The sequence below is a fragment of the Salvelinus namaycush genome, chromosome 11, assembly GCF_016432855.1.
Source record: "Salvelinus namaycush isolate Seneca chromosome 11, SaNama_1.0, whole genome shotgun sequence".
Taxonomy (NCBI): domain Eukaryota; kingdom Metazoa; phylum Chordata; class Actinopteri; order Salmoniformes; family Salmonidae; genus Salvelinus; species Salvelinus namaycush.
The window spans coordinates 32,746,855-32,760,089 of NC_052317.1; the positions used below are offsets into that span (position 1 = coordinate 32,746,855).

At 43.4% G+C, this 13,235-nt stretch overlaps 1 protein-coding gene across 1 annotated transcript in view; it reads right to left on the minus strand.

The window, feature by feature from the left end:
* LOC120056033 (receptor-type tyrosine-protein phosphatase S-like) overlaps positions 1 to 13,235 on the minus strand; it is a gene marked incomplete at its 5' end in the record, with an annotated part of 98,918 nt that overhangs the window by 70,237 nt on the left and 15,446 nt on the right. The window lies entirely within an intron of this gene.

Sequence of the window (13,235 nt, forward strand, 5' to 3'; positions counted from 1 at the left end):
TGAAGACAGTTCCACAGAAAATGTGATTTAGAATGTCTGTTGTCATGGAATGTTTGATGCCAACGTGGAGTATAGATGTCCTGTTGGTTCAATGCTATAAAAGTCATCCTTGTAAGTGTTGCATGCCATTTACTCTCGCCATAACATCTGGAGTCCACTCTCACACACCACACCTAGGGTCTAGGGTGGCTAGACTCCCAATCGCACTTCAAACTACAATTCCTGTTGATTCATTATTTGTCTTCGCTAGCCTAGCTGGCCAGCGGTCACTAGATTAGGTCAACCGTGTTAGCAAACAAACAAGTGATCCAGTAAGCCTTCCTTCAGTCAATAAGCCTGGGGACTAGCCAGCTCATTGTGTTAACACAGTACAGTAGCTAATACATCTTCTGCCAGGCTCCAACATGGCCTGTCCAACATGGCCTGTTGACACACATATTCCTCAGTTGGCCAAGGTCATATACATCCTACAGTAAAATGTACTGTTAGTCCCATTGGAAAAAAAAGTGTCTACTAAGTGGCATATATCTTGACTTATTACATTCAGACTTTTACAGACAGTGGGCTGCCCTCTTTTCCCATAGGCCTGGTAATAGTGTCAGCTCCATGATGAAGACAGAGAGCGGGGTCCCTGAGAAGAAGACAGTCAGGTGTAACTGTGAGGTGAACTGATATCCTCTGTGTTCTTCCGTATCGTGTTGTCATAGTAACTATGCACAGGGTTTCTCCTCAGATACAACTGACTCAATTAGGCAGTGAGATAGCAGGGAGGGGCATGGCACAGGGCGTAGTAAAGACTTGTTAGCTGGCTAATTGTTAAAGTGTACAAACGGTTAGAAGGAAGGAAGTCCAACTGCGTTGGGGCTTCATGTTATGTGTGTTTATACTATACTACCAGGGAATGGGGAGAAATACATCCAAAAAATGTACACAGATACCTGTACAGACACAGCGCATACACACACACACACACACATTTTCTCTGGTGAATTGGCTTCAGCTTCTCTCTGACTGTGCTCCAGATGGCCAGCCACATAATCATCTGTCTATCAGTCCTCCCTAGAATATTTGTCACCATGACTAATTGAGTGTCAATTAGATCGAAACCCACTGAACTGGACTCAGTTCTATCATATACGCAACATAGTTTCTAACTAATGTTTCTAACAAATGTAACTATGGGCAAAATAAGAATGAAAACTCTTCCTGTGTAGTTGTTATTTCTTACCGCCATGGTTCACCCTGCCACCCAGTCAGTAGTGTGACTGGCTGTAACATCTGTCTTCCGTTTCAGTACAGAGAGTGGGGAGGGGAGGGGAGGGGAGGGGAGGGGAGGGGAGGGGAGGGGAGAACTGACTCCTCAGAGAGCCTGTCAGATAAGATCCACTCAGGAGGAAAGAAGACGAGGAGTCAAAAATAGTAAGATGCAGAGAGGAGAACATGGCAGGTGTGAGGTAAGAGAGGGGGAAGGGAGGACCAGGTGTGGGAGGAGAGGGGGTGGAAGATGAGGAAAAGAAGGAAGACGAGACTCAAGGAAATAGACTCAGTAAATATAATGTCCAGGTCAGAACCATTGACTGGGTTTTGATCACATCCTGGCCAGCTGTCCAGAGGACACCCATCAGTGTGTGTTGGGGGGGGGGGGGGGTCCAAAATGAGCCCCAACTGATCAATGTTAATGACCTGGTTGAATGGCTGGTTGATGCCAGCGATACCTCCATCGACAGGAGGGAGAAAGAGAAAGGAGAAAGAGAAAGGAGAGAGAGAGAGAGAAAGAGAGAGAGAAAGAGAGAGAGAAAGAGAAAGGAGAGAGAGAGAGAGAAAGAGAGAGAGAAAGAGAGAGAGAGAGAGAGAGAAAGAGGCTCACAGAGGTCGAGGGAAAGGGAGAGAAAGAGACAGAGAGAGAGATGGAGATAGAGAAAGATAAAATAATTGTAAGTGGTGTAGGGGGTAAAACATATGACATAATTAAATCAATACTGGCAATACGTGCAGCTTCAAAACTGGCAAGAAAATAACATAATTATTTAACCAGGAACGGGGCCTTTGCCAGGGTTGCAATCTGAGCCCGACGCTCTTCAATATTTACATTAACGTGTTGGCCACTATTCTAGAAAAATCCTCAGCCCCTGGTGTTAGTCTCCACAATTCAGAAGTTAAATGCCTGCTGTTCGCAGATGACCTGTGCCTGCGGTCACACCCAGCACATGGCCTACATCAGAGCCTGGGCCTGCTAGAGCAGTATTTCCAGACCTGGACTCTCGCAGTAAAAATATACAATACTTTTCCAGAGAAGATCCAGATCTCAGGGAATTAGACCAAAGTTCTCAATTGGTACAAAATACAGAATATATAGTAATGCACACACTATAATTACTTAGGTTTAGAGATAAACTCAACTGGACACCTAAATGTGGCTGAGAGAACTGAGAAAGCACGCAGGGCATTCTACACCATTAAAAAACTCATTCAAATTGAAATACCTATTAAAATGTGGCTAAAGCTAATTGAATGTCTCATTGAACCAATTGCACTTTATGACATCGAGGTATGAGGTCCACTTGCAAAACATGTTTTCACCCAATGGTACAAACACCCCATTGAAACCCTGCATGCAGAGTTCTGTAAGATTCTCCTACATGTCCAGAGGAATTCTACAAACAATGCATGCAGGGCAGAATTAGGCCAATATCCACTAATAATAAAAACTAAAAAAAGAGCAATTAAGTTTTGGAAACATCTAAAATACAGTGACCCCCTCTCATATCATTACCAAGCCCTGCAATGCCAAGAGCTGAGCAAAGAAAAGAGTCCCCTCATCCAGCTGGTCCTGGGGCTGCGTTCACAAACCTGTTCTACTAACACACTGAAGTCTCAGGACCAGAACATCCAATCAAACAGAATAAACCAAATTACAACACAGTCAAAGCTACATGAACTACATTACCTACTGGGAAGCACAAGCACAAAGCAAAATGCATTGCTATCTGACCTAAATCAACAGTGCACCATAGCAAACTGTTTGACCATGGTTTCTGATCAAAACCTTTGAAAAACCTTGACAAAGTACAGCCTTGCCATTGAGAAGGGTAGACACAGGAAAACCTGGCTCCCTGCAGAGGAAAGGCTGTGCAACCACAGCAGAACCCGAGACAGAGCTGCATTTTCTGACAAAATGTAAAAAATATAAAACAATTAGAGAGTGTCATTTCCCCAAAATTGAAACCGTTATTCAAGGTTTCAAAGACCTCTGATGAGAATAGGCTACCCGTCCTGTTGGGGGAGGACGCAGAGAGCTGTGTGTTGGCAACGCACTACATTGCTGCCTGCCATAACATGAGGGACAGTGTCTGACAGACCAACCAATCTGCACATGTACTCTATGCCATTGTTATTGTCCATTGTATGGTTATTTTTACCCTTGATTATTGCCGTTACCGATTGTCCCATTGACAATCTTGATTATTATTTTAATTACGCTAATATTGTAAATTAATCAATTAAACTCTAAAGTACATTGTTACATCAAGTGAGAGAGAGAGGAAGAGAGAGAGAGAGAGAGGGAGAGAGAGAGAGGAAAAGAGAGAGCGAGAGAGAGAGAGAGGAAAAGAGAGAGCGAGGAAGAGAGAGAGATAGGAAAATAGAGAGATAGAGAGGAAGAGAGAGAGAGGAAGAGAGATAGAGAGAGAGAGAGAGAGAGAGGAAGAGAGAGATAGAGAGGAAGAGAGAGAGAGGAAGAGAGAGAGAGAGAGACAGTTAGAGATGGAGCAGAGCAGAGGTCATGATCAGATGAGCTCCTGCATTTTTCAGCATTTTCTTAATAAAATATAGATTTAGAGTTAGATAAACTTGGATTTTTTGTCAAGAACACATACAGGATGCTACCCTCTACAACATAACCCTCACTTCAAATCAAAACTCAAAACCTACAACCTGATTTTGGACGGAATTACGGAATCACCTGGAAGGTTCACATCTACCAAGGATTAATTATTCTATACAGCAAATTCTCTGGAAAACAACAGAAACCTGAGAACACCACCCAACCTGGAACTGAGTGAGTAATGTTTAGTCTGAAACTATATTTTATTTCCAAAAGCCAAGAAGAAAAATACATGACATTACTCTATACGGACTGAATTGTAACATAATTCTGCCAAGCTTGATACAGCTTCAACTAGCACTTACGTGTCAAGTGAGAGGTGTCAAAGCCCATTAGCCCAACAATGGCAGGAGAGTCGAATAGTCTACCCCAACCAAATGGAGAGGCCTTAGAAGCTGCCTCCCGCTGTTCAGAGGTAATTAAAATACAGTACCCTGTGTATGTAAAGAATGATAAGGCAAGAAAAGATCACAAAATGAAGCTCCTTATGGAAAATCAAGAGACACTTTTTGCTGACTATTACAAAAATGGGAACATCAGCAACCTTATCTTCCACACAAACAATCCCCTGGCATGGCACAGTGCTATATTAGCACACTACCCCTCTGTTAAGAGAGGGGGGGTTAACGAGGGGTGGAAACTCAGGATACTTGACAACGAGGACTCAGTCAGCTAATATGAATCTCTATAAGTCTGGAACAGTAATTGTACAGGGCAACCCCAAACAGTTTCAGCTGGACTTTCACCTAATCAAAGAATTAGCCCAGCAGGAGAAGCTCTCCCTTGATAAAGATACCCCCACCCCAAGCGGGTCAGACCAGACCTCTTCATCATATAACCCCACAGACGAGCAACCCTCAGCAGACAGTCAACCTCCCAGTACAGAGTACTTCTTCCTCATTGAAATGAAGGATAAATTCACCCAGCTGGAGGTAAGGCAGGTGGAGCTAGAACAGCAGGTGATTACACTCGTCAGCACAGACCCAGACAACAGTCCAGCACAACAACACCCCCTTAACCAGACCCGGAGTGCTGGAGGTGGAGAGAGACATATCTGCACTCTGGACAGTGGTGAGACAACTTCAACAAGAGAAAGAGCAGGAGCAGGAGCAGGAGCAGAACAGAGCACTAGAGGAGAGGATCAGACTGCTGGAGGAGAGGTTGAGGGGGAAGGCGTGCGACAGAGAACAACCCACTAGAGAGCTGGCCATCCCCACAGAGAAGCCAGCAGAACAGCCCACCTCAGCACCCGACAAAAGTCTCGACACCACAGCAGAACAGTCCACACCAGACCCTGACCATAGAGTCGACATCACAGCAGAACAGACAAAAGAAAAACCCCAAGCCCAGCAGCTCTCACCCCCTTTGAGCACCCCCCCTGTCAGCCACCCTGATAGCCCTCCTGACAACCCCCCCACACCCACTGAGGACAAACACAAGACACAGATTGTTCTCCTTATGGACTCAAATGGGAAATATATAGAAGAAAAAAAACTTTTTCCCAAACACAGTGTGTCTAAACTCTGGTGTCCAAACACCCAGTGCGCCCTAGACCTTCTGTCTGAGGACAAACTAGGCTCACCTAGCCACATAATAATACACACAGGCACAAACGACCTGAGAGCACAGCAGGAAAGGGTGGCCACAGCACTGAAGGGAGTGATTGAAAAAGCTTCTTCTCCTTTCCCCAACGCACAAGTAGTTATCTCCACCCTGCTATCACGAAAAGACTTCCACCCTGCTACAATACAGCGGGTAAATGCAAGCATTTCCCGTGACTGTGCCTCAAAACCAAATGTTTTCCTGGCCCACCACTTCACCCTGGACTTGAACAGCCTCTATGACCAGGTCCACCTCTACAAGGCAGCAGTGCCCACCTTTGCCCGGACTCTAAAGGACATCGCTCTCAAACGCAGCCCCAACACTTCACACAGGAGCAACAGATCAAGAGACACCCCACCCAGACCAGCGAGACACCCTCCAAGACCTGCAGGACCCCCCCCCCTGGACCTACACATAGAGGACCCACGCCAAGAGGACTTACATCCAGACCACAGCACCCCCAGACACATTCACATTCACACCCCCACCCCAACCAATCAACACCCCCCCACATCAACCATGCCCACACCCCATTTAGGCCCTCTCAGATCAGACCTATGCCACTCCTGCCCACCCCATGCACCCCACCCCCGCAAAGAGGGCATCAACATGGAAGTCACACATACGCCCAGGTAGTGAGCGGGCAAACAGGCCCAACCCCCACTCTTACACTCGCCCAAGCCAACGGCATGTACCAGATGCTCAGCAGGCTCTGCTCACACTTACTGGCCTGAGGCCAAACCACGACCAACAACATTGGACACTTTATGGAACAAAAAGCCTTCACTATATCATCCTGGAATATCCAAGGCCTGAGGTCATCGGCCATTTGTAATGTCTTTATTGTTTTGAAACATCTGTATGTGTAATGTTTACTGTTCATTTTTATTGTTTATTTCACTTTTGTATGTTATCTACCTCACTTGCTTTGGCAATGTTAACACATGTTTCCCATGCCAATAAAGCCCCTTGAATTGAATTGAATTGAGAGAGGAAGAGAGAGAGAGAGAGAGAGAGAGAGAGAGGAAAAGAGAGAGAGAGAGAGAGAGAGAGAGAGAGAGAGAGAGAGAGAGAGAGAGAGAGAGAGAGAGAGAGAGAGAGAGAGAGAGAGAGAGAGAAAAACAGAGAGATAGGCTCACAATGGATTTTGTCACCTCAGGGTCTATCCTGCTGGCTACTGCATGGTGTAACTGGGGGTTAATGAGTTGATCATTATTACTGTTACCGATTGTCCCGTTGACAGTCTTGATTATTATTATTTTTATTATGTTAATATTGTAAATGAATCACTTAATTTCCAAAGTAAATTGTTTAGTCATGCCAATAAAGCAAATTGAATTGAGTTTAATTGAAAGAGAGAAGGAGAGAGAGACCAAGAGAGAGAAAGAGCGAGGAAGAGAGAGAGAGAGAAAAAGAGAGGAAAAGAAAGAGAGAGAAAGAGGAAGCGAGAGAGTGGAAAATAGAGAGAGAGAGAGGAAAATAGAGAAAGAGGAAATGATTGTGAGGTCTGGGGTCCGCTCACCAACCAAGAATTCACAAAATGGGACAAACATCAAATTGAGACTCTGCATGCAGAATTAGGCCGATAATTATCAAAATCCAGAAAAGACCCGTTAAATTCTACGACCACCTAAAAGGAAGAGATTCCCAAACCTTCCATAACAAAGCCATCACCTACAGAGAGATGAACCTGGAGAAGAGTCCCCTAAGCAAAATGGTCCTGGGGCTCTGTTCACAAACACAAACACACCGCACAGAGCCCCAGGACAGCAACACAATTAGACCCAACCAAATCATGAGAAAACAAAAAGATAATTACTTGATACATTGGAAAGAATTAACAAAAAAACAGAGCAAAATAGAATGCTATTTGGCCCTAAACAGAGAGTACACAGTGGCAGAATACCTGACCACTCTGACTGACCCAAACCTAAGGAAAGCTTTGACTATGTACAGACTCAGTGAGCATAGCCTTGCTATTGAGAAAGGCCGCCATAGGCAGACCTGGCTCTCAAGTAAGCTTCTGTGAGTGTAATGTTTACTGTTCATTTTTATTGTTTATTTCACTTTTGTATATTATCTACTTCACTTGCTTTGGCAATGTTAACATATGTTTCCCATGACAACAAAGCCCCTTGAATTGAATTGAGAGAGAGGGGCTCACAATGGCTTTTCGTCACCTCAGGGTCTATCCTGCTGGCTGCTGCATGGTGTAACTGGGGGTTAATGAGACCAGACCCTTGCAGTAGAACACAGAGAGAGAGAGAGAGCTGTAATGTATTCCTATCTGCTCGCTCTCATTAGAGGTTTATGAGCTCTGTCCATTATACATGTCTGAGATTTAATGTACAGTATACTGTGAGTGTTTAATGTTAAACATACGGCTGCAGTAGACATTTCTGTGTATTCCTATCTGCTGCGTTCTATCATTACTGCTACAGAGCCTTCAGAAAGTATTCAGACCCCTTGACTTTTTCCACATGTTGTTGTGTTACAGCCTGAATTTAAAATGGATTAAATTTAGATTTTTTTGTCACTGAGCTACACAAAATACCCCATAATGTCAAAGTGGAATTATATTTTACGAAACATTTACAAATGAATTATAAATGAAAAGCTGAAATGTCTTGAGACAATAAGTATTCAAACCCTTTGTTATTTTAAGCCTAAAATAAGTTCAGGAGTAAACATTGAAAAACCTCCCTGGTCTTTGTGGTTGCATCTGTGTTTGAAATTCACTGCTTGACTGAGGGACCTGACAGAGAATTGTATGTGTGGGGTACAGAGATGAGGTAGTCATTCAAAAATCACGTTAAACACTAAACATTCCATGCAACTTATTATGTGACTTGTTAAGCAAATGTTTACTCCTGAACTTATTTAGGCTTGCCATAGCAAAGGGGTTCAATACTTATTGACTCAAGCCATTTCAGCTATACATTTTTTGTTAAATTGGAAATTGGAAAAGGATAATTCCACTTTAACATTATGAGGTATTATGTGTAGGCCAGTGACTCAAAATCTCAATTTAATAAATGTTCAATTCAGGCTGTAACACAACAAAATGTGGAAAAATGGTTTCTGAAGGCACTGCACATGTGGGAGAGTTGATGTACAGTACTAGCGGCCACAATAAATGGATAACAAAATTATTTAAAATGGAGATATCCTCAATGACACTGCTCATGCGGTCACAAACGCCATAACGCCACAGATACAAACATGAATTATCTATCAAACTATATGGATCTCTGCAGATAATGAGACAAGTTCCTAGGTGAGTCACCTGCCTAAAATAGAGATACCCTAACCTACCTACCACCATGATACCGCCATGATCCGATAGCACCTTGATTGTGTTTTATATCAACTAATGCATCATTTATCAGGCACACAAACACTGCTGCTCGCGCTGGTTATCTTTCACCCAGTACGTGGTAGAATGAAAATGAATAGGACACTTTAGAACTGTTGAAATATACTTATTCATGTTACCATACTAAAAACTTATTGATTACTTTACATGTATAGGGAATGTATATATGAGATCCTCAGAGCCCTTGTGAGACCATATGCTGACATGCACATTTGTGGCCTGCTGGAGGTCTTTTTGCAAGGCTCTGGCAGTGCTCCTCCTGCTCAAAGGCGGAGGTAGCGGTCCTGCTGCTGGGTTGTTGCCCTCCTACGGCCTCCTCCACGTCTCCTGATGTACTGGCCTGTCTCCTGGTAGCGCCTCCATGCTCTGGACACTACGCTGACAGACACAGCAAACCTTCTTGCCACAGCTCGCATTGATGTGCCATCCTGGATGAGCTGCACTACCTGAGCCACTTGTGTGGGTTGTAGACTCCGTCTCATGCTACCACTAGAGTGAGAGCACCGCCAGCATTCAAAAGTGACCAAAACATCAGCCAGGAAGCATAGGAACTGAGAAGTGGTCTGTGGTCACCACCTGCAGAATCACTCCTTTATTGGGGGTGTCTTGCTAATTGCCTATAATTTCCACCTTTTGTCTATTCCATTTGCACAACAGCATGTGAAATTTATTGTCAATCAGTGTTGCTTCCTAAGTGGACAGTTTGATTTCACAGAAGTGTGATTGACTTGGAGTTACATTGTGTTGTTTAAGTGTTCCCTTTATTTTTTTGAGCAGTGTATTAGGGCTCAAGAGGAACTAGGTGTGTGGTAAGTTACTGAGTGATATTGAAAGTTACTGAGTGAGAAAAGGGGACGTGCAGAAAGCTCATATTCTGAGTCTTGAGACCGTTCACATGGAGTGAGCCTGGAGAGAGATCACGTCCAAACCTCTCACATGCTGCTGGTGCACTGGTGGGAAAATGGACCAGACAGAATGGACCATAAAGGATGGTGGTGGCGGCTCAGGTGAGACATTCGTCTGCTTTGGAAAATCCGATTATTCCCCAGATATTAAATATCGGGACATTATCAAGGGCCATCCACTTTGACAGGCATGAGTTACATGTGTGCCATTGGAAGCATGAACTGTAAAGCTATCTGAAGAAGAAAATGAAGAGACGCCAGAAGAATGAGTGCCGGGAGGGATTTAAGGTTGCCCAAAATTGTTTATTTGGGGGATCAGGTTGATTGTGGGGGTCTTCACACTGGGGAATTAATAGTAATTTAGACAAAAAATGCATTGAGATACCGATCTGTCATTAACATGCCACTCGCAACGTGCTGAGAAAAGTTAATGCTGGAAATATAAGATGAATTTACTGTATGTCAATGTCAGTAGTACATACTGTATATATATTTCCCCTGTCTGTAAATGTACATTCTGCCAGTGTCGGGGTGTGCTAAGTTTAGGGTCTTAAATTAGAGTGATAGACTCAACGTGACACACTAGGGACTGTCATTCTAAATTTGGGTTGGATAATTTATCAATAGTTGTAATTATGATTCGGTAAGGCGAGAAGGAGAGACAGAGCGCTGCCACTAAACTGTGAGGAGAGCACAAAGTGAGGGGAGGGTGCACCGCTCACCCTGCAGCTGGTTTCTGAAACTATTTCAATATTTGTAAGAATCTATTGAGTCTCCGGAGGGTATCCTCCCAGGAAGAGGTTATCAGAAAACCCACTAGATTGTAGCTTGGGCTAATAATAATTGGGACATTGATAGTAGGGGCTTTGTTTTACCATGCCATCAGAATCCTATTGTTAAAAGTGCATTCATTCATTTGGCTTTCTGGACAATACAGTCCAATTACTTACTTACAAGGCTCGTAGCCTGGGTCTTCCTTTGACACCCGAGAATGAGAAGGAATGAGAGGGTGCGAGTGAGCTGTCTCTGATGATCTGAAGCCGATAGGGGAAGACAGGGTAGAAGTGAGAGGGATAGCCAACAGGGAACACATTTTCATGGAGCCCAGTGAAGATCTAGCATCCCATTGGCATAGAACAGATCAGATGGACAGTCCTTGCCCCAAACTCATTCTCATCAAGGGTGGTGTGAAATTATTAAACATGTATATAAACATGTATATGTATTCTAGGTGGTGTGGAACATGTGAGTGATCACTATTCCAGATGAGGGACTGTTGGAAACTGACTAATTGACTTGAGCATGTTTTAGTATGTTTAGTATGACCTAACAGTTTTTGTCACCAAAGCCCCATATACTACCCACCACTGCGACCTATACGCTCTCGTTGGCTGGCCCGGGCTTCATACTCGTCGCCAAACCCACTTGCTCCAGGTCATCTACAAGACCCTTCTAGGTAAAGTCCCGCCTTATCTCTGCTCGCTGGTCACCATAGCAGCACCCACCTGTAGCACGTGTTCCAGCAGGTATATCTCACTGGTCACCCTCAAAGCCAATTCCTCCTTTGGCCGCCTCTCCTTCCAGTTCTCTGATACCATTGACTGGAACGAACTACAAAAATCTCTGAAACTGGAAACACTTATCTCCCTCACTAGCTTTAAGCACCAGCTGTCAGAGCAGCTCACAGATAACTGCACCTGTACATAGCCCATCTATAAATAGCCAAACAACTACCTCTTCCCCCACTGTATTTATTTATTTATTTTGCTCCTTTGCACCCCAGTATTTCTACTTTGCACACTCATCTACTGTCAAATCTACCATTCCAGTGTTTTAATTGCTATATTGTATTTACTTTGCCACCATGGCCTATTTATTGCCTTTTAGAAGAAAAAGAAACGCACACCTATTTAGGCGAGGTGCTGGCTAGCGGAGTAGAAAACTTAAAAATAAAGGACAGCCGCACACTCTAGGAACTCAGATGCAAAAATGTGTCATGACGTTGGCAGTGGGGGTAGGTTTATGACAGTCATAAATACCTCTTTCCCCCTTTTTCTCTTCCCTACTGATGTGACATAAGAAAACCCCTTGGTTAACATAGAGATTCTGGGGACATCAGAAAGTGGGGGGGAATGAACTATATTCTAGTAATCCGACCAACTGAACATATGCGGTGGTACTTAAGGTATATTATGTCAGTTCGGTTGCCCTCTGACACATTCTCATCAATGATAGAATGACATAAACTCTACTATGGAAAGTCTAAACGTCAGAGGTATCGGATTCACATGGAATTGTTGTTTAATTCAAATGTTTGAATATGAAATTATTTGTGAAGAGATTAAATGTAATTTTAGCTTCCAAATGAGAGATCTGGGCTTTCATAAGTTTTCCTCTGCTCAACTAGGGGCCCGCCCCTGTGAAGAGACATGGGTGATAAACTTTTCAGACACACTCTCCCTCCACTATAAAAGCCTATAAAAAATATAAAACTTTCTGTTCCGGGTACACTAGGATGACGATCCGGTGTCAGAATGGTTCAGATAATAACTACAGAACCAAGCCAACAGCAGCATGGACTTTGATTGTGAATGGTATGAACTTTGAACTCGTATTCACTACAGAAGGGATACCTCCTAGCCGTTGAGTTAGCAACAGCTGCTACAAACGTAGGTTAGGAAGGACAGTCAGAGTATCCCGTCTACTACACACGACGTTACTCCAACGTATCCAGTGACTACCAGAGACATTCTTCAAAGGACAGAGGACTCGGGTTGGCGATACGGTCTTCCATCTACCACCAACCTACTGAAGCGCAGCTCAGAGTAAATATTTATTGCATTTTCCTTTTTCAAATGGGCGGTAATTTAGAATGCATAAGATACTGTATTTACGATAACACAGCTTCGCCTATGTTCCAGTCTCCCGCTCTTTCACTAAAACCCAGCCCCCCCCCCTTTCCTTTGTGTAACAAGCTGTCATGTCTATTCCGCCCACTAGGGACGTTTTTCTGTATGACGTAATTTGTGATCAAGTTATGATTTCATTGTGTATGTGTGATTAGTTAGGTATTTAGTAAATAAATAATTAAACCCAATTTTGTATTGCTGATTCAACTTGTTAGCCAGGATTCTTGCAGATAACAAGGATTTACCACTTTCAGATGAGACTGAATAAAATGACGATTAAGGTGACTGCTATGGATGTAAACTATTACTAAATCTTTAAGAGTTTATTCGAAAGATAACAGCTCTATAAATATTCTTTCGTGGTGTCCCTCTCTAGTTAATTAATATTTACATGATTAGTTCAATCAGGTAATATTAATTACGGAGAAATTATTTTATAGAATAGCATGTCATAGCAATTAATCTGGCATAGTCAAAGACACGACAAATGTAATTACCAACGTTTCGACAGCCAAGCTGTCTTCATCAGGTTAAGCTATTTATTGCCTTTACCTCCCTTA